This window comes from Elephas maximus, chromosome 13, assembly GCF_024166365.1.
Source record: "Elephas maximus indicus isolate mEleMax1 chromosome 13, mEleMax1 primary haplotype, whole genome shotgun sequence".
NCBI lineage: Eukaryota > Metazoa > Chordata > Mammalia > Proboscidea > Elephantidae > Elephas > Elephas maximus.
In genome coordinates this window covers 95,491,083-95,497,082 of record NC_064831.1, presented here as the reverse complement: position 1 = coordinate 95,497,082, position 6,000 = coordinate 95,491,083, and the positions used below count along the sequence as shown (strand labels likewise).

The window sequence follows — 6,000 nt, the reverse complement described above, 5'->3', positions numbered from 1 at the left end:
TTGCTGATGAAGGTGATTGCTATGCAGGAACTTTTCCAAAGCGACATTTAGCAATCTTTTATGTTACAGCTTTTTGGTTTTGTGGCATATTTAGAAAGGTCTTACACACTCCGAGAGTCTTTAAAAATTCCCTGGATAGTGATAATTGTCTCAAGCCCACTGTATTTAGAGGTCCTGAGTGAGGCTAGGGGTAGGTCTGTACCTTTTGACTCTGTGGACTATGGACATCAGCTCCTTGTGTGCAGGGATGGGGTCTAATCCCCAGTGGCTGGTGCGAGCTTGCTCACAGAAGAGCTGAAGGGAGGTGGTTGAAGGGAACAGCATGGAACCAGCTGGCTCCCCACATCCACGGATACGTGAGGCTGTGTGGGTCACCTTCGGGCATAGGCATCTGGTTTCCTAAGAGTTGTTCACTGCATTATGGTTTGTATAGTAAATCACTGCAAACAGCCTCCGTATCTATTGGAGTAAGGCAAGAAGATGAACACATTTGGAGCCCATGCTTAACTTTTAAGCTTATGGAATAATTTCTTCCCAATTGCTGTTCTCCAGTCATGGACATGAGAAAAGCTTGAGACCACAGAAGGCTAGATGAAGCAGAGTTTTTTGCTGACTGGGTGGTCAGAATGTTGGTACCCACGAAGACATGCTCGCCTCATGGGGGTGAGGTGGGGGTGTCAGGAGCCTGCCCTGGGTCTGCTCTGGGATCTGCCTTTGCTGCCCTTGCTGGGGCACCTTGCTAGAAAGCTGTTCTACCAGGACCAGCCCCCAGGTGGTGGCCTGGCCCTCTGGGTTAGAGTGAGTATTGGGGAGGAGGGAGCAGGTAAGGAGAGGGAGACAGAGGGATAGCCACCTAGGGCAGCTAAGTCCACACTGAGGCTGTTGCTAACCCAGCTCAGCATTCGGCTTGCCCAGCCTCCCTCCTTAGGGTCTCAGCCTGCCCTCAGGACAGCAGGGAAGGCTTCCTCTTTCTTCTGCGTCACTCCTCCTCTCCAGGCCCTTCCGGCAGGCACCACCAGACCAAACCCAGTGCCGTCCGAGTCAATTCCGACTCATAGCGACCCTATAGGACTGAGTAGAACTGCCCCGTGGAGTTTCCAAGGAGCACCTGGCAAATTCGAGCTGCCGACCCTTTGGTTAGCAGCCCTAGCACTTAACCACTATGCCACCAGGGTTTCCCTCCAGCACCACAACTTCACCCTAATCCAGCCGAAAAAAGAAAACAAAAGACAATCGACGTGGATTTGGGGGAGGGAGGCACTAAGCCCCAGCTCTGGCCAGACAAGGCCCCCATGCACTTTCTCAGGTGGAACCCACAGATGACCATAACCGAGTCAGGCTGACTGGGACGGCAGAGAGGTCAAAGGTCAACAGTGACACCAACTACATCTCCAGCACTAGCTTGCAAGGGGATGACCGGAGGAGCAGTGCACTGTGGGGCGGGTGACTGACTCTCCTTGGGACATGTGTAGGTGCGAGGCCCCTCCCGACCCCAGAAGGCACATGGAGTACTCGGAATGGAGGTTGGGGTCCTCTCCCTTCAGGAAAGCAGGAGACAAACGGCGGGGGGTAAGACCTTGGGTCGGAGAGGACAGAGGTGGCCTCCAGGGTCAGGGTGAGAAGGCCTGGAATCTGCCCCACGATGGGAGAGCTTCCCCTGTCAGATGGGGCTTTCCGAGCCCGCGGTCCCCGAGGGCTTGTCGCCCAGGTTCCCGCACACATCTGCTCAGGGCCAAGCAGGGCGCGGTCGCCTTCGCCCCTCCGCGCTGCACGCGCGCCCGAGCTCGCCAGGGGGCAGCGCGGCGCCCGGGGCAGGCTGCGGGCCACCGAGCCCAGCTTCACCTGTTCTACTTGCGGAGGACCGGACCTCTGCGGCTCCCGATCCAGTAGGTCCGGGTGGGCCCGGGGATCGGCGTGTTCCCCTGGGCGGGGGCGGTTGGGACGCCGCGGCTTTCAGAGCTCGGGCCCCTGCCCCGAGGCTGCTCCGCAGGGACCCGGGTGGCAGGTGCGCCGGCCCGCCGGTCCTGTAAATAGCCGGGCGCCGGGGCCGAACGTCCCCCTCCTGGGCGCTGGGGGGCGCGGGGCACCGCGCAGCGCTCGGCACGAACGCATCTTTGTTCTGCCTGCCTTCCCCGCTGCCCGGCCGCGCCGGGAAGCGCTCTCCGAGCTCCAGGTCCTGGCCGGGGGGCGAGGGTCGGGCGGGGGTCGCCGCCCCGAGGCCGGGGCCCCTGCGCGCTCGCCCGCCGCGCCGCGTGCGCCCGGCAGAGGCGGCCCTGCGTGCCGTACGCCGCGTCCCGGCCGCGCCCGCCGCTATTCAGCTTCCCGGGCTCATTAGCAGTCCGGCTGTGCGGCTCCAGCGCGGCTCACAAAGAGCTGCGGCGCGGCGGCGGCGGCGGCCCGGCCTCCAGGACGGAGCGGCGGGGCGGGGGCGGCCGCGTACCCGCGCAGCCCGCGGCCGAGCAGGTAAGCGGGGAGCCGGCCCGCCGACTCGCTGGCGTCGGCAGCCTGGGGGCGCCCGGGCCGGCGCGGGGACGGAGCGCGGGGGTGTGTGTAGGGGCGCGGATGCTGCGACCCGAGCGGGGTGCTGCTGGGGCCGGGGTCTGGAACGGTACCCCTCCTCCCCGGGAGACCCCTGGACACGGCGAGGGGGCGCGGTGGGGCCAGCCGGCGGCGCACACATCCCTAGCGGGGGGCTCACCCGCTCGGCCCCCGCGGGGCTGCTGGGCTGCCCGGCCCGCTGGTGCCTTCCGCGGCCCCACTTGGCACTGGCAAGAAATCCCCGCGCCGGGCGGCAACTCCCGAGTTTGGGGTCGCTCCGGCTCCCTGCCTCCCAGGAAGCCACGCTCCCAAATTCGCCCCCGCCCTTCTCCTTTATAATGAGACCCAGAGGGAAAAACTCAATTAGAAATTCCATGCCCCGTTTCCCCTGGGCCACCTGCGCGGGGCTGGGGGCGCAGCGCGGACGCGGACCGGTCCTGGGCTGGCCCTTCACCTCAGCTTGCACAGCCTGGCGTGGGTCCTGATGCGAGATTCAGCTGGAGGTGGTCCACGCGAACCTTGAGCTCTCCGCCTCCCAAAGCGGAGTTTTGCGCCGCGTGGGGGACGCACCGTGGGCGGTGGAACCTCCCTGTGCCACGGCTCGGACGGGAACTTCGCTTTCCCGGGTGGGCGCTACTGGAGGGGCTAGCCCTGCTGAACCTCACCTGAGGGCGGGTGCCTGAGCCTGCCAGTCTTCACTTTGCGTGCACTTGCAAAAAGAAGACTTAATTTTCTCAGATCTGTTCTAATATACCTGACAGGCCTGGACACCAATCTGTGGCTAAGTGTAGTGTCAGCTCGCAGTGGACTTGAGGACAGTGAAGTACCTAAACCCATGTGCCTGCAGGTCATCTGTGGGCTGAGCTGCCCTTGGCCTCTTCATCCCTTTCCCTCTCTTTCTGGGTATTGTTTACTTTTTTTTTTTTTTTTTTTTGTAACTCAGAGAAAGGACAATGGTTTTAGAAATAATGGCCTGGCACTTTGAGGGCTGAAGCAGGACAACTTTTCCTGAGTCTCACACTCAAGGTGCCCCTTGCAGGTGCCCAGAGCCTAGGTGGCCATTCCTCAGGCCTCTGGGTTAGTGGTCCCTCCCTCTAGGTGAAGCAGAGGCTTCTTTTCTGTCGTGAGCAGTGGCCACCATGTAGGGCACAAGCATCTGGGTTTCCTGGCCCAGAACCCGGAGGACACCCTCCCTGTGCCTCTGCTCCTGGGCACCTGCTCATGTTGCTGCCATCCCCAGCCTGGGCCAGAACGGGCCCACCAAGCAGAGGGTCTGCTGGGTGGGGGCGATGGGAGTCACAGACATGGAACCTGCTGGCACTCAGGGGGGTGCTCGGGCAGTGGACACGTCTGAGCTCGTGGTTCTTGGCTTGCTGTGCTGGTAACCCTCCCCCACCAGGCCCCCCCCCCCCAGCACTGGTGGGAGGGTCCTGAAGTGTTCTCTGGAGCTGGCCATGCCTGGGTGATGGTGGGGCACCCCGAGAGTTTTGCTGTGCGAGCTATCTCTCCAGACCTCTGGCCATTTGTTGGGGATGTGGCCCGCCCCTTCTCCACAGTCGACCCTTAACAGCTTCGAGGCACCTGCTTCTTGGGCTTGGGAGATGCTCAGGCTGAATCAGAAGCCTGGGAGAGTGTGTGAGCCTGAGGAGTGGGGTTGGGGTGGGCAGGAGGAGGAGCTTAAGACAGTCCATTTTTACTGCTGCACCTTCCTGGCTTTCCTTGCACCCCAGGCCATGGGTGGCATGCCACCTTGTTTGTGTGACTGTCCCTTGAGTAGTTGTAACTCTTTTTAAATAAGATATTAGTTTCACAGGAATGGTTGGTGGGGGTGGATTGTGAAAAGGAATGGTTGGTGGGGGTGGATTGTGAAATGGGGGAGCATAAATATCCAATTTTTCAACTCAGCTAAGGAAAAGAAAAAAGCCGAAAAACCAAACTCATTTCCATCTAGTTGATTCTGACTCATAGGGACCCTACAAAACAGGGTAGAACTATCTCATAGGGTTTCCAAGGCTGTAATCTATGGAAACAGACTGCAGCATTTTTCTCCCACGGAGCGGCTGGTGGTTTCCAACTGCCAACCTTTTGGTTAGCAGCCAAGTGCCTAACCACTTTGCCACCAGGGCTCCTTGAACTAAGAAATACTAAGTGAAAATAAAAGATAATTGTGAAAGACACCAGTCGCACCCCTGGAAGTTGAGAGGGAGTGCTAAAACACCTTGGTTTTTCCTAGACAAAGCTGAGGAACTCAGAGGAAAACCACATTTAATGGTGAGGTTGGCATCGGTCTGGGCTGTCTTTTGGGCAGCTGTGAGTCCTGTCAGAGAGGGGGCAGTGGGGGAGCAGAACCTAGAAGCAGAGCCCCCTCCAGTCCTCACCTGCCTGCCTGGGGCTTGTCCCTGTCTTCTTTCCTGCATACCTGCCCTGGCTACGCAACAGGTGAAGGCCTCTGGTGGTACCATCTGAAGTCTTAGAGAAACCTTTACTGGCGGGGGGGGGGAGGGGAGGAGTTAAAGAAGCGTAGGGGTAGGTGGGCACAGGGCCTTTCAGAACAAGTGGCAGAAACCCAGTATGCCCTGGCTTGCAACCTAGTCCTTAGAGAAATGGAGATAGCAGGAGAGAGCTTTGGGCTTGGGTGGCAGCCCTGGCTTCACTGCTTGTGGACGTATGTCCTCACCACACTGCCTGCAGGTCCTCAGCTGTAAAGGGCAGCAGTAGTCCTGGCTGTGCTGGGTGGCTGAGGTGATAGAGACGTGTAGGCTCTGGTAGGGAAGGACGTAGCCACTGGCTTCTGTGCAGGCATCTGACATAGATCACATTGAGATGGTTGCTTACTAACCATCTAACCATCCCGGGTGCCTGGCCAGGAGCTGGGGTGGTGCTTGTCCTCTGGGGTGGTAGTTAGGCCAGTGTGCCCACAGTGTGGGTTCTCTGTCTCCTTTCCCCTCCCCAAGCCATCTGCTACCTCGTGGGTGGGGCCCAGCTCTCCTCTCCTGGGTAGCCTGCTGGTACAGGTGTGTCAGCTGTCATGGGCGCCGTCTTCTGCTCTCTTTCCTGCAGCCAGACCTGCTCTCTCCCTTGTCCTCTCACCCCAAATGAGGGAGCCCAGGGACCTCAAGGTCACACAGGCAGGCTGTCCCTCATGCGTCTGCTTCAGAACCCTGTATATGGGGGGTTGCTGCTACGTGAGTTATGGTTCCTGTCTGCATGGGGGTTTCCCTGGTGGCCACCACCTCTCGCAGGCTTGTTTCAGGCCCAGGTCTCTTTAGCCTGCACTAGCCCTCAGTGGCTCCTCCGTATTCCTTGGCCGGATTTTCTCAAGCTGCCCCTTCACTTCTGTGTTCTCTCTCTCCCTCAGAGCTGCCCAGGCCCCAGGCAGATAGGCTCTCTTCCCAGGCTGGCTCCACCCTGCTCCACCTACTGTCTCTGCTCAGGGCCGCATCCATCTCTGATGGTCTCAGC

The 6,000-nt window shown here is 59.8% G+C and overlaps 1 protein-coding gene across 7 annotated transcripts in view; it reads left to right on the top strand.

Annotated features, from left to right (window-relative positions):
- Nucleotides 1–1,797: 1,797 nt before the first annotated feature.
- APBA2 (amyloid beta precursor protein binding family A member 2) overlaps nucleotides 1,798–6,000 on the top strand; it is a 336,162-nt gene continuing 331,959 nt past the window's right edge. For 6 of the 7 annotated variants that reach the window (XR_007519919.1, XM_049906021.1, XM_049906020.1 and 3 more), the window contains exon 1: nucleotides 1,798–1,886. The gene's annotated coding sequence lies outside the window, so the exon portion shown is untranslated. Of the gene's footprint in view, nucleotides 1,887–2,377; nucleotides 2,464–6,000 lie in introns of those variants that run through there. The other variant, XM_049906013.1, reaches the window with a different exon arrangement.